The following is a 26,700-nucleotide window of genomic DNA, read 5'->3' as shown; positions in this document are numbered from 1 at the left end:
TTTATCAATGTAAATGTTTTGAACATAACCACTCTTCTGTGGTAAGAAACAGATACTGGGTTGCCGCAAATATTCATGAAGCTATCAAGGCATTTTCTACCAAGGGGCTTTGAATGTGAGATTTTAAATAACCGATGAAAATTGCCATTGAACTTAAAGGTATCTCTGATCCAACTGTATCTTGAAATTTGCTGACATTATTTCATCCACCTGTTCACATGAGAGCCCCCCCCTTTTTTGAGGGGGGCGGGAGCAGCATGAACATTTGCAGTAGCCCCATCTGCAATGTCTTCTACATGCTAGGAGGTCTCTCCCCAGGGAAGAAGAAGAGTTTGGATTTGATATCCCGCTTTATCACTACCCTAGGGAGTCTCAAAGCAGCTAACAATCTCCTTTCCCTTCCTCCCCCACAACAAACACTCTGTGAGGTGAGTGGGGCTAAGAGACTTCAGAGAAGTGTGACTAGCCCAAGGTCACCCAGCAGCTGCATGTGGAGGAGCGGGGAAGTGAACCCGGTTCACCAGATTACGAGTCTACCGCTCTTAACCACTACACCACACTGGCTCTCGCCTGGTGCCTTCATTACATATCTTTAGGTGCCTGGCAAAAACCTTCCTCTTCTCCCAGGCTTTTGGCTAATTAAACAATCTATGGCCTTTTAAAATGTGGTGGTTATTGTTTTCGTTGGTTATTATGGTATGTATGTTTGTGTTTTTATATTGTCCTTTTATTTTGTACTGTCCTATGATCCTCGGCTGAAGGGAAGTATAGGTGCTGTGGGTTAAACCACAGAGCCTAGGACTTGCCGATCAGAAGGTTGGCGGTTCGAATCCCCGCGACGGGGTGAGCTCCCGTTGCTCGGTCCCTGCTCCTGCCAACCTAGCAGTTCGAAAGCATGTCAAAGTGCAAGTATATAAATAGGTACCACTCTGGCGGGAAGGTAAATGGCATTTCCGTGCGCTGCTCTGGTTCACCAGAAGCGGCTTAGCCATGCTGGCCACATGGCCTAGAAGCTGTACGTCGGCTCCCTCGGCCAATAAAACGAGATGAGCACCGCAACCCCAGAGTCAGTCACGACTGAACCTAATGGTCAGGGGTCCCTTTGCCTTTACCTATGATCCTCGGCTGAAGGGAAGTATAGAAATTTAATACTAAACAAACAAAAAAACCCCCAATCAAACAACGTTGGCTGCTATGAGAACAGAATGTTGAACGAGATGGGTCATTGGCCTGATGGGTCATTGGCTCATCTTATGTTCTTATCCCCCCCCCCTTATTCACATAACTCTGCTCAGAATGGAAACCATGTGCCATTAAGCCCAGTGTACATGTGATGCTCAACAATTATGTTGGATATTGTTATGCAGGGTGGAGTGGGTGTTCTGACTTCTTTTTTTTTTATAAAAATTTTTTATTGCGTTTCTTTCCATAGGTAAACAAATTTGTTTGGACAACAATATACAAGAAACATTTTCCATATATATAAAGAAAAACATAGAAAAAAAGAAAAGATCATTATAAAATTTTTTCAACATCTTTTTGGACCTCCTCACATCCTCTCAGCATTGCGTTCATCATTCTAACCAATTCAGCAATTTATTATCTTATTTCCCAACTTGTTATACCTTTGTATTTATTATGTTACCAATTTCAAAAATTTGTAATTTAATTTTAACACTGTTAATAAACATAATATTTTGTTTCTAGTTTGTCTCATTTTTTTCCATCAATACTTACTTTATCATTTACTTAAAATAAATTGCAGAAGCATAATGTTTCTTAATCGTGCACAATCTTAACACTCAAACAACTTATAATGTTTTTGCAAATAGTCCTTAAATTTTTTCCAGTCCTCCTCCATTGTTTCCTCGCTCAGATCTCGAATTCTGCCGGTCATTTCTGCCAACTCCATGTAGTCCATCAGCTGCGTCTGCCAGTCCTCCAGTGTGGGTAAATCTGGTGTCTTCCAGAACTTTGCGATAAGAATCCTAGCTGCTGTGGTTGCATACATAAATAAGGTTCTGTCCTTCTTTGGCACCTTCCGGTCCACCATGCCCAGAAGAAAGGCCTCTGGTTTCTTAGAAAAGGTATATCTGAATACCTTTTTCAACTCATTATGTATCATTTCCCAAAAGGCCTTTACTTTCGGGCAGGTCCACCAGAGGTGAAAGAATGTCCCTTCTGCCTCCTTGCATTTCCAACACTTATTATCAGAAAGATGGTATATTTTAGCCAACTTGACTGGGGTTATGTACCACCGGTATACCATTTTCATAATATTCTCTTTCAAGGCACTACATGCCGTGAATTTCATACCGGTGTTCCATAACCTTTCCCAGTCCTCAGACATAATGTTGTGCCCTACATCCTGTGCCCATTTTATCATAGCAGATTTAACTGTCTCATCCTGTGTGTTCCATTTAAGCAGCAAATCATACATCCTCGAAAGTACCTTAGTCTTTGGTTCTAGTAACTCCGTCTCCAGTTTCGATTTCTCCAACTGGAAACCCACTTTTTTGTCCATTTTGAATACCTCTTGAATTTGAGCATAATGTAACCAATCTCGCACCTTACCTTTTAATTTGTCCTGGCTTTGGAGCTTCCAATTGTCTCCAACTCTTTCAATCAGTTCCCAATATTTTGGCCAATAGGTCTCCATATTGGGCTTTTTTTTAGAAATCTTGGCTTCCACAGGTGATAACCACCTCGGGGTCTTGTTTTCTAATAAATCCTTATACTTCATCCAGACGGCAAAAATTGATTTTCTGACAATATGGTTTTTGAACAATTTATGAACCTTCGCCTTGTCATACCACAAGTATGCATGCCAACCATACACATTATCAAACCCCTCCAGATCTAGGACATCGGTGTTTTCCAACAGGAACCAATCCTTCAACCAGCAGAAGGCTGCAGCTTCATAATACAACCTTAAGTCCGGCAGGGCAAACCCCCCTCTTTCTTTTGAGTCGGTTAGTATTTTAAATTTTATTCGGGGCTTTTTGCCCTGCCAGACAAACTTAGAAATATCCTTCTGCCATTTTCCAAAACATTCCATTCTGTCCACGACCTGAAGGGTTTGAAATAAGAATAGCATTTTTGGCAAAACACACATCTTTATAGCTGCGATTCGGCCTGACAAGGTAAGTTTCAATCTTGACCAGATATCCAGGTCTTTTTTAATTTCCAACCAACATTTTTCATAGTTATCTTTAAAAAGGTTTAAATTTTTGGTGGACAAGTATACCCCCAGGTATTTCACTTTTTTAACCACACTTAGCTCTGTCTCTTTCTGATACCCCTCTATCTCTGTAGGTGTCAAATTTTTGACCAAAACCTTAGTTTTTTGTTTGTTTAACTTGAATCCCGCCACCCGACCAAACTCCAAAATAAGTTCCAAAACTCTTTTTGTGCTAGATACTGGCTCCTGTACTGTCAAGACTAGGTCATCTGCAAAGGCTTTCAGTTTGTATTGTTTCGCTCCGACCTCTATACCTTGCACCAACTGGTCCTCCCTAATCATATTCAGCAATACCTCCAGAACAGAAATAAATAGCAGAGGGGATAAAGGGCACCCCTGTCGTGTCCCTTTTTCAATTAGAAGTTCATCCGACACCACATTGTTCACTATCAACTTGGCTTTTTGCTCTGAATAAATTGCTTCTAGTCCATTTTCAAACCCCCGTCCCACTCCCATCCCCTTCAAGTTTTTCTTCATAAACATCCAAGAAATGTTGTCAAATGCTTTCTCCGCATCAATAAAGATTAAAGCAGCCCTTGTGTTTCTAATTCGCAACAGCTCCAATATATCAATAATGTTCCTGGTGTTATCAGACATGTGTCTACCAGGGAGAAAGCCTGCTTGGTCCTTGTGAATTACTTCGTTTAAAACGTTTTTAAGTCTACTTGCTAAAATGTCTGCAAATATTTTGTAATCCACATTCAGGAGTGAGATGGGACGGTAGTTCTTAAGCTGAGTCTTTTCCTTCTCTGACTTGGGAATCAATGTGATGAATGCTTCTTTCCACGTTTCCGGTGCCCTTCTCCCCTCCATAATCTGGTTGCAAACCTCCAGCAACGGTTGTATCAAACAATCCTTCAGAGTCTTATAATATTTGGAGGTGAGACCATCTGGGCCTGGAGATTTGCCAAGTTGCATATTTTGGATGGCACCTTCAATTTCCTGTTGAGTTATTTTACTGTTGAGAATTGATCTTTTATCTTGACTTATTTTAGATAGTCCATTTGTCCTCAAAAATTGGTCTATTTCCGATTCTTTCTGGGGCCCCTGTGCATAAAGTTCCTTGAAGTATCTGTGGAAGCACTTTCTTATTTCTTCTGGTTTCTGAACTATTTTTCCTTGAATCTCCAGGTTTGTGACTGTGTTTAACTTTTGTCTTTTTTTCAATTGCCAAGCTAGCAACTTTCCACATTTATTTGCTGATTCAAACGATCTCTGCTTCATTTGTTTAATTTTCCACTCAATCTCATGATTAATCAATTTCGAATATTGTGCTTGATGGAATTTAATCTCTCTTAGCACCTCTTTTGACTTCGGATTAGTTCTCAGCTTTTTCTCTCCTTCACTTATTTTCTCTAGAATTTTTTCCTTTTTTCCATTCCAAAATTTTTTCTTTATTGTATTCTGTTGTATCAGAAACCCTCTCATTACAGCTTTGCTTGCGTCCCAGATTATTCTTTTCTCCACCATAGTGTTCAAGTTTATTTCAAAGTAGTCCTTTAGCGTTTTTTGGGCCTTCTTAACAATCTCTTGATCTCTTAGCAAGGTGTCATTCATTCTCCATCTGAAGGATCCAGTTGGGAAAAGTCTCAATTCCATTTTTAAGGCATTATGGTCAGAGCAGGTTTTTGGGCAGATTTCCACTTTTCTCGTTTTCGGGGCCAGTCCTCTAGATATCCAAATTTGGTCGATTCGTGTCCATGACAAGTGGGCCTCAGAAAAGAAGGTTCCTTCTTTACCCAAGGGGTTCCTTGTCCTCCAAATGTCAATCAAATCCAAATTGTCTGTCATTTCAAAAAAGGTTTTAGGGAGTCTGCCGTCTGTTGTTAAATTTTGATTTTGGGATTTGTCCATATTTGTAGACACCACCCCATTCATATCTCCCATCACGATAATATTAGAATAGTCCAAATAGTCCATCATTGTCTCATGCAGCTTCTTATAAAATTCTGATTTTCCATCATTTGGCGCATAAACTCCTAATATCAAAATCTTTTCCCCTTGTGTTTGGATTTCAATTGCGAGAATTCTTCCATGATCATCTTTAAATAAGAATTTTGGTGATAGGTTCTCCTTTGCATAAATTACAACACCTCTTTTTTTGACTTTGTCTGATGAGATAAATTCTTGGCCAAGTCTTTTATTAATTAATACTTTCCTGTGGAGCCTAGTCACATGTGTTTCTTGAAGGCATATTACATCCAATTGTTCTTTTTTCAAAATATGGAATATCCTCCTTCTTTTTTCCGGAGAATTCCCGCCATTTATGTTCCAGCTAAGTAGCTGCAGAGACATCCTGTTCTATTTTAAACGTTCTTAAGATGGGGTGCCTTCCTTTTGCTCAGATCCCGAGGGTGCAGGCGTTGGCCCGCTTTCAGGCAATATTGGTGCTGGTACAACTGGAAGCCAATCCACTCCTTTTTGGAGATCTTCTCCGTGGTCGTGAAGGAACTTTTGGTTATCTTCAGGTGTTCTAATTTTAACCTTCCTTTCTTTGTAGGTGAAGGATAGTCCTTGTGGAAACTCCCACCTATAGGGGATTGCGTTGTATCTCAGCAATTTTGCTAGTTCTGAATAGGTGGCTCTAAGATCCAACAGCTGTCTCGGAATATCTCTATAGATTTCCACCCTTTTGTCTTGTATTTCAATTGCTTTTTTGAAATGAAGACCTAGGATCTTATCCCTCTCTTCCTTTGATCTTAAAATTATCAAACAGTCTCTGGATCTATCTTTCTTTACCACTCTTCCCAGTCTATATGCCGAGACAATCTTAAAATCTGTGTCTTCCTTTAAACCCCAGAACTTCGAAAATTCTTGTGTTAAGTATCCAATCAAATCTCCTTGCTCTAGTTCCGGGATGCCTCTCAATTTGATGTTATTCTCGCGATTTTTCAATTCCACCATTGACAGATAAACTTGTTGTTCACCCACCTGTTTGTGCAGGGGCTTAACTTCTCCTTTTATTTCTTCCACTTCTTTTTGTAGAGCTCCCACTTTCTGGATTGCTTCTGACTTCTGATGACTTTGGACAACCACTTTTTTGTTTTGTATTGTTTTATGGATATTTTATTACATAATTTTGTACTTCACTTCTCTTGTAAATCGCTTTGGGACTCTTTTCCCTTGTGTGAAGCAATAAATGCATCTACTAAACCAACGGATCAAACAGCATTGAGCTATTTGCTTTTGTAGAAGGCAGAAATTATTTTCTAAAATCCATCGAAAGGCTTCAAACACTCCCAGTGAAAAGCCTTCTGTGGCTTTATCAGGACAGCTAGGTTTGATTTTTGCCTTCTCACAAGACGTTGTCCAGAAAAGCAGAAGTGCTTATTTGTGATAAGGTCAGGTTAATTGTAGAATGGGTATCTGCATCTGCTGAGCATGAATTTCTGGAATGCTGTCTTCATCTTGGAACAGCAGGGTGATGGGTATTGCCGAGTGGAGAGGCATAACACTACTTCAAAGTCAAGTCCGCCAGCCATAATAAAAGCAAGCTGCAGAAATTCAAATAAAACAGATCTGGGGAGGAGAATGATTTTGATACTAAGATCTTGTGTGATGAATTACAGATCTGCTTTAAGCAGATCGTTATGTTTTGAAATCACATGCATGGCATCCCCAGCCATAGCTGGTGCAAGGCCTATCTAATTATGGCTCCAGATGGATTGGAAAGCAAAGTTTTTTGTGCTCCTCAGGCCATGCCTGCTTCTCCCCTATAATAGCTTAGGGCATGCGCCAAGAGGTAGTCTGACAGTGCAGTTCTCGCATTTTATTCAAAGCCCAGATCCTGCAATTTTTCACAACAACCCAGACACCGAGATGCTTTGCAGCTAAGCTCTTTGTAACACTTACCCCCATGCCAAGATAAGCTTCACTTGCTAAATTTAATTTCTGTATATCCAGGCAGCTGTTTAAAGGCAGAGCTGTTTAAACGGGGATGGGGGAAAGCAAAACTGCAACTCTATTTGGCAACCTGGATGAATTGTTCAAATAGTGCGCACGTATCCTGCTCACCTGAGCATGGACGGCAGCTACGACTCCCTTGTGAAGGTCCTAATAGCTGGTGGGAGAAATATCCCAACCACAGAAGTTTGAATTTGCCCGTTTGTGGAATTGACCAATCATGGTCAGGCAGTAGACTGATGTCACAGGCGGGGTGAGGCTTGGGGGAAACACAACTGGAGTCTTCACTTGGGTCCACTCCCTGGCCTTAAATTGGGCCCATCTCTTCACCTGGCACTGCAGTCATGCCTGTTTCTGAGTGTCAACTGCAGATGGGCAACTTCAAGGCCTCTGATCAACTTTCTTACAGCTTCTTTCTTACCTTTGAACTGGACTTGTACTATGAACAGCGCTTCAAATAGAGGACACCTTGAAAAAGAGGACTGTCCTCTATAAAGGAGGACCCTTCTCTGCCCTGATTTCCTCCCCCATTTTTCTGGGCTGTCACAAGTCTAGTTCTCCTCCTCTGCTTAAATAAGGTTTGTTTCGAGCTTTGTTGAGAATGCTGTTCCGCTTAATGTGAGGTATGGGAAAAGAAACCACAGCAAATGCTTTTGGGTTGTGCCTATTTTATCGTTGGGTCAGTGTTATACCATACAAGGGAATTATTGTCTCTGATCATAGCAATGGCACAAAGCACCCAGTGCTGATGAGGCTGAACGGGCCAGGCACAAATGGTGCTGTTCTTGTACCAGTCAAGTTGCAATATGGACAATAAAGCAGGATGATCCTGCCAGTGCTTTGCTACAGAACAGTGCTTGCTCTTGGCATAAAGTATAGACAGTTAATGCTTAATCCATGTGATCAGGCTTCCAGCACAGTAGCATTGCCATGTCTCGTAATCCTGGCAGTGGAAGCTGTGCCACGAAGCCAGTTGTTTTCTGCTGCTGCTGCTGCTTCTGTGACACACGGGTGTGTTTGTGTCTGTTTGTAGCACATATTTGCCAACTACAGCTGCACCCCGCTCCAAACCTGGTCAACGTGAGCATGGGCAGGGATGAAGCAGGAAGTGCCATGAATGATGCGCCATGAATGAGGGTTCGTTGGCTTTTTGAATGGGGATGTGGAACAGAGCCTAAAAGCACAACTTAGTAGGTTATGGGTGCAGTTATTAGAATCTGGTGGGTCACAGGAGAAGCCTAGAAGAATTTGGAGTCTATCCAATAAAACATGGCTCTGATGACCGAACCGGTAAAATACTGGCTGGCTGGCAACTCTGGGCAGAAAGTCTGTTTTATCCCATTTTCACATGCAGGTGTGCATTTTTATTTCATTTTTGTTTTCCAGAAGTAGAGGACAACCAGGTATGGAGATGGATAAGAGAGCTGACTTGGGAATGGAAAGTGACTTAACATTTTCACCTCTGGTTGTAAAAAGGATAAAAGATAAACCCATATAAGCCACATCTGTCCAGCCCTGATTTCTTATTTTATCATGATAAAATGCCTAGAATACTGCTAGCATATTGTTTCTGCATAGCTGATACCCCTGGTTCCTGCAAAGTCCATGGGGACAAGATCCAGAGAGCAATGTAAATTACAGGAATTATAGGTGGTTTACAGAAATGATAAAACCAAAATAGCATGAACAAAATAATCTGAAGGAAGATAAGAACACAATGCAATTTAAAAATGCATTGTATTTTAAACGCCATCCTTTAAAACAACAAGTCAACAACTGAACAGGATTATCTTCTCAAGCATCCAATAGGCCTGGGGTAAACAGCTGGGTTTTAAAGAAGAATTTTGAAGCACCCAATGGATGGAGCTTCCTGAATAAAATTTGGATAGTTGGCACGTGTGGAGGACCACCTCTGAGCACAGCCCCGGCATCTGTGTAACTGAGGCCCCTTAGAACAGCCAAGAGTGGCGTACCTGGATGTCATATGATAGGCACGCACCTTTGGCTCTTGAAGCAGCCTGAGATCCGGCAAGAAGAACAGCTGGAGCTGATTAGGGGAGGCAGAGGGATGCTGGAGGATGTGGTGGCAGCTTCAAAGGGGGATGAGGGTGGACGGGAAAGGGAGGGAGATGTGAGACAGAGGAGGCAGAGAGGAGTGAAACAGAGGCCGCTGGGGCACGGAAGGGAAAGAGGGTAACACTGAGGAAGAGTGAGGTGGAGAAGAGAGACAGCGGGGGGCAGGGAATGAGGCCCCACCCTATGGAGGAGACACGGTGGCAAAGCTAGATACCTTCTCAGTCAGGTCATTCCATTGATTTATATAGTGAGTTTAGTGTAATATCAGTGGTAGGAAGAGACCTCTCGGCCTTTTCAGAAACTTAACTGCTGCACATAGATAAGATTTATATCTGTTGCTCTGGCCACTTTTACTCTGACCTTGCCCACCCCCCATAAGGTACCATCGGACTGGAAAAGGTCCCCTGCCCACTGTGATTCATGGCCCTTTTAAAATTAGGGGTGGAAGGGATTGAAGCTGGGTGAATGCAGCCTGCCACCATATTAGAGTCTTCCATTATCAGTACAGTACACTGGAAGCTGGTTTGGTTTTTTTAAGAGGTCAGGCGCTGAAAAACCCTCCAGAGAGCTCCTGTTTGTTCCAAGAGGCACTGAGGGAGAAAGGAAAATATTTGGGAGCAGCAATTGCTTTTAAACACGCACTTACACCACCCTGCTTGTGGCCGAGATGTCTTGTGGCTGCGAAGCTGTTCTCTAGCACAAAAGGATTCTTTTGTCGAAAATGGTTATAAAAACAGCGAAAGGTCTGATTCTTGGAGCTTTTATGCTCCCCTCCCCCTCTTGTTTCCTAGAAAAGGTTTGTGCAGAACCAAAAAAGGGAATTAGTTCAGCATTTGGGTAACACAACACACACCAGCTAGCTGCTGAGAAAGCCAGCCTAGCAAGAGATCTTAGAACAGGGCTCCCTCTGTTTATTTATCCCTTCTCCCTCAGGCAACGTATGGATTTGTTTTTTATTTCTAATCTCCACCCCCCTTCCTCCTCCTGCAAGGAATCTTGTGCGGCTGGGAGGTCTCCAGTTTCGGCTGTAGCTTCTGCCAGCAGAGGAGGCTGGCTGAAATGTTCTGATACTCAAACATCTCATTCTCAAAGAGCACACATGCTCCTTAAAAAAATAATCGCTATGCAGAGTGGCAGCGGAGAGAGAAGGGACTGCTTTATAAATCTTAGCTTTTCAGATTTTTGGTAATAAGGATCTGGGTAGAATCAAAGGGATGCACATTCAGTGGAAGGGCCACCAATTTAAGGACATTTTACACAATCAGTAGTCCCATCCCTCCCATGTTTATGACTGGACCTCTGAATTGTTCAGTGAATAACCTCTTTTCAGCCCATGTGGGCTACATTTCCTCATGGGCAATTTTCTGAGGGACCCTTGGAGACCCCCCCAAGTGCCCCTATTTTCCAGGGACAGCCCCAGATTTATAGAAGCCATTCCAGTTTCTGATTTGATCCCAGAATGCCCCATTTTTCCTTAGGGGGTCCCCATTTTCACTGGATAAATGTTGGAGGGTATAGTAGGATGTCCCTATTTTCATGGGAGAAATGTCAGAAGGCATGGAGTTATGTGACCCCCGAGCCAAGGAGATAAGTAAGTGTAGAACCTTTAGAAGACATCTGAAGGCATACTTCATAAACTTTGTCATTTTAGCAGTTTCCCAAGATCTACTAAATGATTCCTCAAATTATACTACAGGATGGTGCATGTGTTTGAGATCATTTCCAGCACACACACACACACACACACACACACACACACACACACATTCTGGCTTTTGTTATTTACAGAGTCTTTATAGCGAAGTACTTGTTTCTTCGAGAAGAGCTACTGCAGGATACAATGGGAAACCATGATCCACTCTGGATCCAAATCCCAATCTGGCCACATGGGATTAAGCAATCTCCCCTGTGTCAGCCTTACTGCCACATAACATTTTTTAGGTTTTTGACCTAACAGCTGTGTGAATCAACTCTCAGGACCAAAGAAGATGTGATGTTACTGAATTGTTATCCAATAAATAGCACAGGGACCCTTATCTGGATCAGAACCATCCTGTGGGAGAAAGGGAAGCATCAGCCCTTTGGACCCACTGTGGTCCCAATCTGAATTGTGTGTGTGTGTGTGTGTGTGTGTGTGTGTGTGTGTGTGCAATTTTTTGGGAGGCGGATTCCACCCATGCAAGGTCTAAATATGTGAGGTTTCAGGGTATCAGTGAAGGGGTGGAATCTAGAGATCTGTCCTCTCTCTTACTTTGATCTCCACTGGCAACCTCATCAGAAGACCTTATCATACGTTATAGATTGCCCTGACTAGAAGGGTATGCTAGATTCTTACTACTGGCTCATGGGTACTATGCATAATTTATGCAGATGCTCATCTATGTGAACAAGCCTTTTCTACTTCCTTGTTTAATCATTGTTCATGGGATTTTTAATGCAGATGGTTTTTTTTAATGGTTTTTAACAGTTGGATAATTACTTTTTTATTTGAGGAAGAAAGACTTCAGTACCATTAAACTCCCTGAGAATCTTCCCTCAAGATATTGCATAGCTGCCATCCAAAAATTGGAAGTTCCGCTGTATCCAAAAATCAAGGTCATGGCCAGAGTGCGCAGTCGATCATAGAATCATAGAACTGTAGAGTTGGAAGGGACCACAAGGTTCCTCTAGTCCAACCCCCTGAAATGCAGGAATCTGTTGCCCAGCGTGGCAGAAGAGTGAGCAAGTTGTTGCTGTAAATACTATTGTTGTGCCCTTCCCCAATACAAAATCCAAGAGAAAAGCAAAGAATTCAGTTTCAGAAGAAGCAGATTTCTGCTGATTTTCAGGAGCCTTGAAAAGATCCAGAATAAATTTGATTATCCTGCTGGTGCAAATAATTTCTTATAGGTCAGTGTGTGTGTGTGTGTGTGTGTGTGTGTGTGTGTGTGTGTGTGTGTTTGTGTGTAGATATACTGCAAAATGTTTTCCCCTAGTCTTTGTGGTTTAGGTGGTTGTAACGATTACCAGGATAATGTAATGTGAAGTACTTTGAATATTTATTTATTTCGTAACCCACTCTTCAGTGTTCACATACCCCCATGTGAGGAACAATGTTAACATACAAAAAAAAGTCATTTAAATAAAACAATATAAAATCAAACAATATCCTAACAATGTAACTACATCAGCCAAGTATTGGTGCTGATCGCATGGGAGAAAGAAAGACATTCCAGAGTCGGGGTGCTACTACTGAGAATGTCGTCTCATGAAGTTGCCACGTACCATATCTAAGTGAATTGTGGTGGTGTGAGAAAGGGGTTACTGGATGACCTCAGTCATGGCAGGTGGATAAGGGAGCCGGCGATCTTTCAGGTACCTGTGTCCTGAGCCATCTGCAGTGGTGTCACCATCAGAAGGAATTGGGACTATATGACATGCTTTCATTTAATGCAACATGGCAAGCAAATGGCACAGGTGCTGCATTGCTACATCCCTAGGGGGATGCGGGTGGCGCTGTGGTCTAAACCACTGAGCCTCTTGGGCTTGCCGATCAGAAGGTTGGCAGTTCAAATCCCCATGATGGGGTGATCTCCCATTGCTCTGACCCAGCTCCTTCCAACCTAGCAGGTTAAAAGCACACCACTGCAAGTAGATAAATAGGTACCACTGCGGCAGGAAGGTAAACTGTGTTTCCATGTGCTCTGGTTTCCGTCACGGTGTCCCCTTGCACCAGAAGCGGTTTAGTTATGCTGGCCACATGACCCAGAAAGCTGTCTGTGGACAAATGTCAGTTCCCTCGGCCTGAAAGCAAGATGAGCGCCACAACCCCATAGTCGCCTTTGACTGGACTTAAGCACCCAGAGGTCCTTTGCCTTTACCTTATTTACCTATCTGAAAGACCTATTCCCTCATACGAACCTATCCAGGTTTTCCGATCACAGATTTTCAGGTATATCTTTTTAGTCATAAGGGCTAGAAAGTTATTTAAAACAAAAAACAAAAATGGAAGCTGAATTCTGCACTCAGCACCACCAACTTGTGTGTTTTTCCTCTCCACTCTGAGAGCCACCATGACATACACGCAGCCCAGGCTATAACTAGCTGTCTCCCTCTGAACTAGTGTTGCAGCTATTAGTGCATCAGCGAGACATATTTTTCCTTTAGAGTCATTCTTTCAAAGCCCTTTTATTTCCTTATTAGTAATTTGTGACTTGACTGGAATGTTTTTGGCTGCTCCTGTGTTTTGTTGCAGCTTCTGAAACAAAATCCAGATCCTGAAATACCAAATAGCGATAGGTTTGAAAATAACGGAAGGGACTTTTTCATAGTAAGCAAACTGTGCCTTTTCTTTTCACATAGCAAATATGTACTGGCTGTACGGTGTTTGTGAAGTACAAATTGTCCTGCCTGAGCATATGTTTTGCTTTCTTCAGCACCATCTCCAAATTCCCAACAGATCCTTTGCTGATGTTAGCAAAGCTTCTCCTCCCTGCTCCGGTACAAAGCTCCTAGCCAAAAACTTTATCCTGACTTTTAAAGATGAACTCATCCATGCGCATTACTTACAAAACAGGATGGGAGCAAAAGCTTTCCTGGGGAAAGGATGTTGTTTTCTGATACCCTGAAAGTACAATTGCTTTCCAGGGGGTGTTGCTATTACGTTACTTGTTTTAGATCAATTGCCCATGTATGGCTTGTTCAAAAATGTTCTGCACGAAGGCTGAGCTGACGCAGCCTACTTAATTGTGTGTTTACTTCCGTGAGTGCCAAAATACATCTTGCATTTTTGACACTTTGGAACGTATTTGCAAAGTTGCTGTGTCCCCCCCCCCCCCGTTTTGTCTTTGCCTTCATAGTTATTATTGCCTGTTGTTAGTACAGTGGTACCTCGGGTTACAGACGCTTCAGGTTACAGACTCCGCTAACCCAGAAATAGTACCTCGGGTTAAGAACTTTGCTTCAGGATGAGAACAGAAATCGTGCTCCGGCGGCGCAGCGGCAGGCCCCATTAGCTAAAGTGGTACCTTAGGTTAAGAACAGTTTCAGGTTAAGAACGGACCTCTGGAACGAATTAAGTTCTTAACCCGAGGTACCACTGTATTTACAAGCCATTTTTTTCTGAGCCACATCCTCACAAAGCAACATAAATAAAGGAAAGGATACAAAGATGCAGTATATATACAATATACATATTCAGTGCTCTTTTTTCCCCTTAATAAATGTTTAGGGGTACTCTCATTTTGACTCAAGAAAACCACCATTTTATAGTTCAAATTGGGAAAAATAAATACAGTAAATGGACAAAAGTACAAAGATTCACAAACTGTTTAGGGGTATACGTCCCCCTGCATCCCCCCAGAAAAAAAGCACTGTACATATTTGTATGTGTGTGTGTGTGTGTGCATTACTGCAATAAAGTTGCTGTGAATCGTGAAAAGTTATTTGTGTGTTCAGACCTTTAAACCTCCCCCTTAAATAAATCCAGACAAGACCCAGATCTTGGTTTGGTTTTTGGCACAATTTAGGCCACAACTTTATTGATTACAGCAAGTGAGTGGTTGCATAGGCTCTGAATCGACTAGCTCCCTGCACCATTGCAGATAGCACTGACGTAGGGCACCAGCAAAGGTCAGCCAAGGGTGAACACCCGGATAAGCGGAAAGCCGGGAATGGGCTATCTCCACCACCCAAATGCCCCCCTGGACTTAGGCACGGGCACAACCCCCTCACAGGTTTGATCACAACATTGAGTCCCTGGATTCCTTTAACAGAATACCCTTCACATAGGGATGGCAAGAGTGTTCTCCCATCCCTATCACCTGAACCAGAGTCTATCCGCAACCTTATCAGTTGTGACAATTTGCTACATGGCAGGAGAAACCCAAATGGCACCAGCCAATCAGCCAAGTGGGGAAATTCATGCCATGCCCCTGTCCCAATGACAGAAGACACACAACGGCATAGGAAGGTCAAGCACACAGCCCTAAAAGTAGGGAGAGGTGGGTGGGTGTTCCGAATGCACGGGCTGAAAGAGGAAGCTCTGGGTCATGTGCATAGGTATATATAGGTCCCTTGATCCGTTTAGGCTGCGTCCCATTGGCCTGATCAAACCCTACATCAAGGGACCTACCAATTGGGTGTTGTGGCTATCCAATCGTACCCACCCACAACACAGGGTTTGGTTGCCAGGTCTCACCGCAACACGTGCCCTCTTTAAGGGAGGACCTGATTTACACTATTGGGGAAAAGCAACACTGAAGAGGTAGGTTTTACAGGTTCACTTGAAAGCTGGTCCCGTAAGGGCTAACTGAAAACCAGTCAGAAGGCAATGGCAGAACTGGGTACTCTGGTGAATTTCAAGTGCTGCAAATATTTATTTCCGCTCTAAACAGGAGGCAGCTTAGTAGGAGAGGTGATTGCTGATATTGCTTGTGTCTGTCGCCTCAGACAGGATGGCTATGCTAAGATGAAGAGAAAAGCTCAGATCCTATGGAAAATTCTACATATGAGCAATTTCAGCCAAGCGACAATGAGCATTCACACTTTACATTGTGGGTGCCCTTTGTGGGATCGTGCGTGGTGCTACAGTTCCCAGGGAGCTTACTGGCAAACAGGGTCTGGCTTGCCTCTCAGTGTTAATTTTTGGAGGTTCACACTCAGCCTGAGCAATCAAGTTTCTTGCTGGGAGGTGGGGCCAGCGCCATTTATAAATAGGGGATGGAGCCGACAATAGCCAGGCAGTCGGCTCTGGAGATTCACCCTCCCTACCCTCCCTTTGTTTAATGTTTCTTGTTTTCAGGTTAACTTTTTTCCCCTGCTTAGTGGGTACTGCTACAGTCTTTGACTGGTTGATGTTGAAGGACCGGGAAGAAATTTCCCTGCATTAGCAGGTTTTGTCTTCCCCATAGCAATTTGCCACAACTTTGGCGGTTATGGCCTTGGGTGGAATCCTTTAGTCCTTTCTTCCCTATATGGGGGGAGGGGGCGTGAAGTGGTGACTCACCCCCCTGCGGCAGTGATTCCAGGGTTCCCCTCTTAAAGGGGTTATATATATGGATGTCACTGGCCATACACTGAAAGGTTGTCAGTGAACTACCCTGCATGCCGGGATATGGGCTGGGCTGCCTGCTACACTTACATCTCGCAGAGCACCCCCATATCCTATTTACCCTGATGAGCCCAGTTCCCCCCAGCTGGGGGGCTGGGAGGGGTACACGCCCAAGGCCTAAGTCAAGGTCTTCCTACATTCAGAAGTTTAATAAAGTTGTGGCCTAATTTTAATTCCATAACACGTTGTCAGAGTCTTTATACCTTCCTTATGATCCCTGGGGGCTGGGGCTGTCACCGCCCGGTCACGCAATATTGAATCACCAGTGAAGAGAAGACATAATAAACACAAAATAAAGGGGCGGAAAACTTCAGCCTTGAAGGCCAAATGTGGCTGGTCGGGTCTCTCTGTAGGCCATGCTTCTACCAGGCTGCGCTTTGCTTTCTCTTTGAATGATAAGTGCCTCTTGCTTGCCCAGATAGAGGACAGAGAGGTGTGTCAGTGTATGTAGAAACAAGACAGGTAGAATTTACTTATGTTGCTTGAATCCTGAAGCATTCAATATCCTTTGCACCGCCCCTCATTTTCCAGCAATAAAGAGATGCCTGTTTAGAGGCTGGAGAACATCTGCTCAGTGACAGCGGCTGCACATCTTGGGCTGCTCTTACCTGCAGAGCTAAGAGAAGGTCGAGCAAGGTAAGCCACACATTTTCTAGTCGTGTTAAAACCTCAGCAATCTTCATCACACGTTCAGTGAAAAGAGCAGGCCTGTCTTCCAACTAGCTGCAGGGCAAAGGCAGGAAAGGAAGCATTGAGACACTTCTGAAATGAAAAGCAGTTAACTGGAGCAGTCGTGTTGTTGATGGTTTGGCTAGTGGTCCACATGTCTGTAACAATCTGTACTTCCTGCTTTGAGCTTCCTTGCAGGCTGACTTAACCTTTCCCAGCCGTGCGTCACACATTTTCGGAGACTTGGGCAGGAGGAGAAAAACAGCTCACTCAAGATTTGGTCATGGAGAACTGCTTAGGTATGTGTTGTGTAATAAATGCGTCTTGAAACACACATATAGCAGTAGTTCTCCATTGCAGAATTCCTACTTTGTTTTTCTTGGTTCTTTGCACAGGGAATATATATATTTTGTTCTATTTTTACCAAATGACTCAGACCAAAAGGACTTTAGGCTACAGTAGCTTACGCCAGATGTTTGGTTCAAGTACTTGTAGGGTACAAAGCCCTAGGAATCAGGCAGCAATTCTTTCTTCACTTCAACTCCTCATCTCAGGGATACCTGAGGGAAACAAGGATTTTCCCAAACCAGGCCCTGTCCAAGGTGTGGTGGACTAGCAAATGCCCCACCCTCATTCCTCACCAGATGTTAAGAGCGGGTGGGTTTGGGGGTGGGTGGGATCACAGCAAGCAAGCAATGCAAGGGGAGGGAGCAAGTTTTGTTTTGGAAATGTTCTACGTGATTTTAAAAACTTTCTGATGAGATGGTTGTAAGCTACACTGGGACCTTATGGTAATGGGCAAGTCAGAAATCTTCCAACTAAATGCATAACTAGGCAGGTGAATAAATTGGTGGAGGAAGCGGGCAGGAGAGGGGGACAGAGTGGGCCAATTGGTAGGAAGGGCTGAGCAGGGTGGGGAGACGAGTGAGTGATTAGGGACAGAGGGAGAGCGAAGAAGATGGAGAGAAGAGTAGGGCAGTTGTGGGGCAAGTGAGAAGGGCGACCAAACAAGGTGCAGAGAGAGTGGGCAAACTGATAGATACATCTGGAGGAGAGTCAGTGAGAAAGTCAGATGGGCAGAGGCTGCCACTGATTCTGTGTTCCCCTCCAATCTGCCTTCTGATCCATGAGGCTCACTTTGCCTTGTGACAGGGCTGGCCCTGCAAGAGAACAAATGGCTCGGCAGCTTGTGACGGCCAAATGGACAGAGTGCATGCAGCTGAAAGTGTGTTTAAAAATAGCTAACAACCTTCTTAGGTATTCTGTTGGAGTGAAATAGCAAGCTTCTCTATTTATTAAGTGTTTTCCAGTGGGTAGGAATGGATGAATCTGTCAATTTTGGTCGTCCCCCCCCCCCAATCTTATCTTCAGTTCACAACATTTCTCCCAGTTTACACTCTGCTGCTGTTCTCCTTGCAAATCTAATCCAGCTTCCTTTTAAAGGGAATCATCTCGTCCTACTCCCAATTCCATTCTTTGTTTATTGTAGGCTATTATATATCACGGTTCTGTATTGGAGAGTTGGCAGTACTATTTAAAAAACCCATGCGCTCTAATTCATGTAATGCTGCCACCCATTTGCTTTTATGCCATAATGGAAGAAAAAGATTCTTGTTCCTCGTCTCATCTTTGAAGGCGGAAATCCCGTGTGCGGTTACCTAGAAACAAATCCCATTTGACATAGTAGGAATTACTTCCAAGTAAGTGTATACAAGGCATTGCACCATACATTGCTTTCTTTTCAGCAGTTGAAGAGCATAAGTCCATTGCCTCCAGTCCTCTCCAGAGGGAACCCCCTTTGGGTGAAGACCAGAATCATAGGTTGGAGAAGAGAAGAGAAGAGAAGAGAAGAGAAGAGAAGAGAAGAGAAGAGAAGAGGTCATGCACGCCAGGTGAAAATGCAAGGACGAAAAAGTTCTCCCTCCCCTCCCTGTCGTGAGTTGAGTCTTCTTGAAACCTTCCTCAGAAGATATTGATGCAGAGTTCTACAGTATTAGTGTTGTGTCCATATTTTGCCTAAAGGGAAATTTTGTTTTCTATTACTTTTTGAAGATGGCCCATGAATCCAACAAATGAAGACAAAAACTGCATTTGACACAAGAGGGGTTATCAGCTTGTTAAAAAGAAAGGAAATGGGTTACCATTCACATATTTTTGAATAATTCCAGTAAAGTTTGACATTTGCTACTCTCTATAGCATCTACATAGCTCCCGTGAGCCAACCCAGAGCTTGATTCTACACCTTGACATGACACATTCCCACATTCTAGGAATCTGAGGGGAGTTTCCAGTATTTAGAGAAAGCAGCTCTAGTTGCCACTATCAAATTAGAAAGTAAGACTTTTTTGCCATTAGAAACTTGATTTTTTAAGTCAATTCCTAGGTTCCCAAAATGCTTTGCTCTCATAAAACAATAGCATGAGATATATATTTTTCCAGCTTCCCAAGTCTACCAGCTACAGAGGACATCACTGTTAATTTTTGCAAATTTCACCAGAGATTGGAGATTTCATGGTTTATTCTTGGCACTTGGGCTGGTGTTTGATTCCTTTGCACTATCGCAGGCATAAGCAACCTTGGCCCTCCAGATGTTTTGGGACTACAACTCCCATGATCCCTAGCTAATAGGACCAGTGGTCAGGGATGATGGGAATTGTAGTCCCAAAACATCTGGAGGGCCGAGGTTGCCTATGCCTGCACTATTGTCTCAAATAACTTTTAAAGTAGTGAAAAAGCTGCAGTATATGTGTTTATCTTTTTCTCAAGGTGAAACCATTCTTCCATCAGTCTGGTGACTGGGTTGCCCACCTGTTCACATAACCTGGATTTTCTTACTCTAGATATAGTAAAAGGTAAAGGTACCCCTGCCCGTACGGGCCAGTCTTGCCAGACTCTAGGGTTGTGCGCCCATCTCACTCAAGAGGCCGGGGGCCAGCGCTGTCCGAAGACACTTCCGGGTCACGTGGCCAGCGTGACATCGCTGCTCTGGCGAACCAGAGCCGCACACGGAAACGCCGTTTACCTTCCCGCTTGTAAGCGGTCCCTATTTATCTACTTGCACCCGGGGGTGCTTTCGAACTGCTAGGTTGGCAGGCGCTGGGACCGAACGACGGGAGCGCACCCCGCCGCAGCGATTCGAACCGCCGACCTTTCGATCGGCAAGCCCTAGGCGCTGAGGCTTTTTACCCACAGCGCCACCTGCGTCCCCTAGATATAGTAGGACCTGATATATTAGTGCTAACATCCTCTTAGGGACTGAGATCAGGAGGTGTTCAAAGCAGGCCTCTGTCGTCATTAAATTTGTATCTTATCTGCCCCTACAAAATGTGCTGATTATGCAATTTTTCTTTATCTATTTATTTCAAAAGGTTGACCTCACATTTCTTGACAAAGTTGCTCATATAGTTTTAGGGCTGGATGAGCCTGTCAAGTTTAGTTTCTGTAAATTTCCTTCTCTCCCCCCATCTTAAGTTCAATTCTCACAATTTCCACATCTGTTTGAATCGTACCCATTTTGTAAGCTTTTTGTGTGCATCCTTCCCCTAAAATGCCCATTTGTGTATGCTTTCAAATGGACCCCTCTCTCAAATATGAATTCATGTCCCTCCATAAATATGCATTTTTTGTGTGAACTGAAACTGCATTGCAAAACTGAGAAGAGTGCATTATCTGATTGATAGCTGCATCCCAATCTGCACATATATATTTAGCACTGAGGGAGTTAGGTTGGTTTGCTTTACAATGTAGACCAAACACATTTCTCCTCCAACTCTCTGTTTGTCCAGTTGGGAGTTTGATGCTGTGGAAAAAATGTCTCTCACCATGCGCTGAGTGAAACTGACAATTGGATCTGGGACTAGAGTTGCCGCTGCATTTTGCCTGCAGTGAAATTTTAAGGTGAAGCTGTGGAATTAAAAGGGAAAGAGCTGTGGAATTGCACAGGGAAGGGGAAGAAAGGGATTAATGAAATGGCTCAGAGGAATCACCCTCATCCTTAGCTCTTGTAATGTTATCAGGAAGTGCTACCACTATAATGCCTCTTGTTTACTTATGTTGCAACTTGTTCCTGCATGATGTACGGATGTTAACTTCTCAACCTCCGTTCTTGCCAAGAAACTGTCACTGGAAGCAGTTAGCATTAGCACAGCTAGCCATTCAACAAGCGTTCTTGTCTACTATAAATATAACAATATAAATATAACAAATGCAGGTTGAAGGCTTCAAGCTTAATGCCTCACCATAGGTTATGGGGCTGCCTGGCCAGATAATAATAATAATAATAATAATAATAATAATAATAATAATAATAATTTATTTGTACCCCGCCCATCTGGCTGGGTTTCCCCAGCCACTCTGGGCAGCTTCCACAAAGACCAAAAATACACTAAGACGTCACACATTAAAAACTTCCTTGAACAGGGCTGCCTTAATATGTCTTCTGAATGTCAGGTAGTTATCTCTTTGACATCTGATGGGAGGGTGTTCCACAGGGTGGGCACCACTACCGAGAAGGCCCTCTGCCTGGTTCCCTGTAGCTTTGCTTCTCACAATGAAAGAACTACCAGAAGGCCCTTGGCGCTGGATCTCAGCGTCCGGGCAGAACGATGGGGGTGAAGACGCTCCTTCAGGTATACTGGGCCGAGGCCATTTAGGGCTTTAAAGGTCAACACCAACACTTTGAATTGTGCTCAGAAACGTACTGGAAGCCAATGTAGGTCTTTCAAGACTGGTGTTATGTGGTCCCGTCAGCCGCCCCCAGTCACCAGTCTAGCTGCCGCATTCTGGATTAGTTGTAGTTTCCGGGTCACCTTCAAAGGTAGCCCCACCTTCAAAGGTAGAGCGCATTGCAGTAGTCCAAGCGGGAGATAACTAGAACATGCACCACTCTGGCGAGACAGTCTGTGGGCAGGTAGGGTCTCAGCCTGCATACCAGATGGAGCTGGTAAACAGCTGCCCTGGACACAGAATTAACCTGCGCCTCCATGGACAGCTGAGAGTCCAAAATGACTCCCAGGCTTCACACCTGGTCCTTCAGGGGCACAGTTACCCCATTCAGGACCAGGGAGTCCTCCACACCAACCCACCCCCTGTTTCCCAAAAACAGTACTTCTGTCTTGTCAGGATTCAACCTCAATCCATTAGCCACCATCCATCCTCCAACCGCCTCCAGACACTCACACAGGACCTTCACCACCTTCACTGGTTCTGATTTGAAAGAGAGGTAGAGCTGGGTATCCTCTGCATATTGATGGACACCCAGATAGATGCAATATGGCAATCCCGTGGGAACTGCTTTGTACTATGGGCCCGAAACAGATGAGGGGCACCACTGACTCTCCTGCCTAGATTAATCTAATCCTGGAATAAAATGTCTAACATTTTGCAACAGCTGAATTACATATTCTCTCTACTCAATTAGAGGTGATGAGGACAGATCCATGTGTTTAATCATGGAAGGGACCCACGGCGGAATGGCCATGGCTTAGGGGCAGAGTATGTGCTATGGATGCAAAAGGTCACAGGTCCAATCCCTGGCTGGAAAAGACCCCTCTCTGAAACCCCAGAGATCTGCTACCGGTCAATAGTCAGGGACTGGCTGGACGCAGAGGAATGGTGGAAGGAACCAGCTGGGGAACCCCCAAGGGAAAAAAGCTCAGAGCCTGGGGATTGGTGGTGGGACAATGATGAGTGGTCAGCAGGAGAAGACTGTGAGGAGAATGGGAGAAAGGAGGCCAAGCGGCAGAGATAAGTTAAGCTGATGCAGAGTCATGGGTGTGTCTCCCCCTCCTGCTGCGACAAGTTCCCATCCCCTCTTGTCTCCCAGAACCAGAAGAGGCATGAAAAGGGCAGAGGAGAGATTGGCTTCAGGCAGGCGCAGTCTCCAATTGCTTGTGAAAAGCCCTGGAGAGGAGGGGGACTTAGACAGCTGTGGGGACTCAGTCTCAGCAACTGATGCATGGGGCAAAACCTACCAGGGATGAGCTGCTGTGCTCATTAGGTAGGCCCAGAACTCTGCCAAGTTTGTGCAGATCTTGCTCATGCTAATAAAGAGTTAACTCGAACTTGAAAGGTGTGATTTACGGTCAGCTTGCTCCTGTCCTCAGTATAGCCAACATCGAATCAGATGAACCAATGGGCTAACACTTTAAAACTCCATTTCCTGCACTCCATTTAGAAAGCGGTGGTGGTGGGGATTTGATTTCAAGAACAAATGAGGTGAGCAGAGCAGGGAACGGAAAGGAATGCTAAACCTTCCCAGCAGTGTGCCCCTTGACACCACTTTTCCCTCAGCCAAACTCCGATGCAAGAAGCAAGCCTTGCTTGCAGAAAAACATTTAGGGAGATGGGATGAATGGTTTAGCACTATTTGTTATCACACCCACTTTGCCCTTAAAATTGGAACAATCCTTCACTTTGCATTTGATTGGGGCAAAATATCTGCTACAATCATGTCTAGCTTGGCCCTCAGTCAAAGCGGTCAGGTTTCTTGGTTTCCTTTAGGGGCCAAACTAGATTGTACATAAAAGGCATGGTTGCCTTTCATATTTCTGTTTGGTGGTTGTTTTAGAAAACACAACTGTAGTGTGTGTGTGTGTGTGTGTGTGTGTGTGTGTGTGTGAGAGAGAGAGAGAGAGAGAGAGAGAGATTAGGACTGAAATCATGGTGCTCAGTGAGTGTTTTTCCCTAACCTTTCCCCCTTATGCTGATGAAAATCACCAAACAAAACTATTTCCCGTCTTCATTTTTTATATTGAATGGGAGCAGACAGAGAAATAAGCAACCAAAACATGGCTCTGACGTTGCATAATGAGTTGTTTGCTTTGTTCATCCACACACCATGTGTGTGACAGGAATAATTTTCTGTTTTCTAACAAAGTTCTATCCCATCCAAATTCTCTTGGCTTCTACCTCCCGCCATCTGGCAGAGGTTTATAGAAAACTCCATCAGGTCCTGAATGCTTGTGCTCTAAGTGACACTGAGCAGATCAAGGACGGATAGATATCCTGCTGCTGAATTTCTTTATAGCATCCTTCATCAACCTGGTGCCCTCCAGGATGTTTAGAACTACAACTCCCATCAGCCCACACTTTTGTTTTCTGAATGTGTGAAAACAGAAACAAGGAGGGTTGTTTCACACGTTGCATTCCATGCTGTGAACAAGGCTATCTGAAGCAAATTTCTTCATAACCAAAAGAGGAACCTCCTTCCAAGACATTCCACGTTAGGGTGTAGCCCAGGTGAGCCTGAATCCAGCAAACATAGCTGTCTGTTCCAGGATATACCAGGCAATACCAAATCCTTGTAGCAAATTTGCATAGGTACAGGACTGCCATGAAAATGTGGGAAGACCCATGTCTTATTCATGGGTCTTCCCACAGTGCTGTAGTGATATTTAAAGACTTTCAAGCACAGCCCTTTGGAAATCTTAACTGCATCCACATAAAGGGTGATTGGGATTATGCTGGTTGCCCACCCCTGTATATCAACTGTACATTCAGTTGATGAGGTACCAGTTGATCAGGCGAAATAGCAGAGATGGGTCCAACACAGAAGCTAACACCAAAAGGTAACACAACAGAACTTCTCCCAACTCCCCTCTTGCTTTATTGAAACCACTTTTCTCATCAACGTGCTGCCCTCACTTGCTCTACTCAAACTTCGGCCATAATTTAAAACCACTCTTTTCTTCCCATTGTCTCTCTCCGCTTGCTCTTCTCAAACCCACCATTTTCCTGCCAGCATTTCTGCATTTTGGTTTGATCAATTCAAACTTCTACCATTAAAATTTTAGCATTAGCTGTTTTTGCAGCTGCATCACACTGTCGACTCATCCTAAGCTTGTGGTCTGCTTAGACCCTGGACCCTTTTCACATATACTACTGGCAATCCAGGTGTCCGCCATCTTATATTTGTGAAAAAAGCTGTCGAAAGCAGTGGATGGGTGATGTTTTATGTATGGCAGAGGGATGAGCATTCAACAGTGCAGGGGTAATGGCAGAAAATGTGCATTTTCAAATCAACCTCCCCTTTTTGTGATATTCTGTAGGCTTCGGTGCTGCAAGTAAAATTTCCCCGCGGGTGCTATATGCTCCAGCTAGGAAAGATAAATAACCAGGCGTGCCACCCCCCAAAAAAAAGAACCCAAATGCAAAATGGGATAGTGGTTCCTTTGGCCTGTAGCTATCTTCTCTGGGAAGAGAGAGATGGAGGCTGTATCTGCAGCCCTTGCCTCAGGGTTCGGTGTGGCCAGGTTTGGGCTAATGGGGAGCCACAGACCAAAAGAGGTTGAAGATCACTGGTCAAGGTTGAGGGTGGTTTTAGCTTCTGCCATAAGCTCTCCGAAATCAGCAAGCACAGAGGCTCCTGAAGATGAGTGTAGCTGGTTTCACATGCTGGCAGACTGAGTGTTTATTTTACCCTGCCTGTAATGAACTCCATTCGCCTGCACTTCCTGCATTTTTAAAATCACATCAATATGGTTGCTGTTTCCTTTTGAAAACTGAGTGTTACAGAGTCACAAGGTCAAATTTTGATCAGTCTTGTTCTCGTAGAAACTGCACAAGTAGATGTCAAAGGAACAACTCCAAGTTTATAAAGAAGTCTCCCCAGGGTTTCCCCCCACTCTGCAGATTGCTGGCATCCTGAACTCATTTGTTCCTTTACTACTTAACCATAAAGGGTTTAGTCTTTCAAGGTGCTGTTTGCATCCGGTGAATGACATAAGTATGTATGAATTTTAAGCACGAGGAGGTCCGTGGAAGTTCATTTTCTCAAAGCTTAAGCATTTGCTTTATCCTTTACTTAGATGAGGAATCGAGTTTAATATGTACCAGAATGAGCTCCAAAAACATTGCATCAGTTTTTCAGTAATTCTGAGATCTCAGGAAAGTATTTGCTAAAAATTATTCCAGCCCCTTCATCTCTTTCCTTGGATTCCTTTTTCTTGAAGAACTGAAACAGGAACAATGTAGAGGAATTCCTGTATATATATGTGCAGTCATATAAGGAAGCAGTTCTTTGAGAACTCCCAGGGTCCTACTATGGTAACTGAACAAGATGTTGTCTCTGCAAGTGTCTGGCTGTAGCTGAAGCCTTAATGCAGCACAGTGGGACCCACCTTATTTTGGAATCTTTTTCTGCAGAGGGCTGAGGAGACAAGAGTACCATGAACCAGAGGAGAGTGGCAAGAGTGTTCTTCAGTCGGGATGGTCCTCAAGTCAGTTCTGGAAGACCTTTCTCACAAGAATAGTGTTGGAGCCTCATTGTCATTTGAGCGTGTCTGTGGTCTCAGAGTAATGGGTCCCCACAGCTGGACATTTCATGGCAATGAGCCCAGTTTTGCTCATACACTCAGTAAACACACCATAGCCAACATCAACTCTTTGATCAGGAGATAGGAGAGCCATCTTCAAATACCTAAAAGGATGTCACATGAAAGATGGAGGAAGCTTGCTTTTTCATGCTCCGGAGGGTAGGACCCTTAAATGAGTGACAGTCCTTTAAATGTTTGAAGACAGTTGTCATATCTCCTCTCAGTGTCCTCTTTACCAGGCTAAACATACCCAACTCTCTCAACTGTTCCTCATGAGGCTTGGTTTCCAGATCCTTGATCATCGTGGTCACCTTCCTCTGCACACATTCTGGCTTGTCAATATCCTTCATAAATTGTGGTGCCCAGAACTGGACATAGTATTCCAGGTGTGGTGTGACCAGGACAGA

At 43.9% G+C, this 26,700-nt stretch overlaps 1 long non-coding RNA gene across 1 annotated transcript in view; it reads left to right on the top strand.

The window, feature by feature from the left end:
• Window positions 1-26,366, top strand: part of LOC308585882 — a 40,266-nt gene extending 13,900 nt beyond the window's left edge. The window contains exons 3-4 of the long non-coding RNA XR_014007664.1: window positions 16,842-16,946; window positions 26,124-26,366. This is a non-coding gene — a long non-coding RNA (uncharacterized lncRNA). The remainder of the gene's footprint in view (window positions 1-16,841; window positions 16,947-26,123) is intronic.
• Window positions 26,367-26,700: the final 334 nt, after the last annotated feature.

Source organism: Podarcis bocagei, assembly GCF_964188305.1.
Source record: "Podarcis bocagei genome assembly, chromosome: 4".
NCBI classification, from domain to species: domain Eukaryota; kingdom Metazoa; phylum Chordata; class Lepidosauria; order Squamata; family Lacertidae; genus Podarcis; species Podarcis bocagei.
This window is presented reverse-complemented; position numbering and strand designations above follow the sequence as displayed.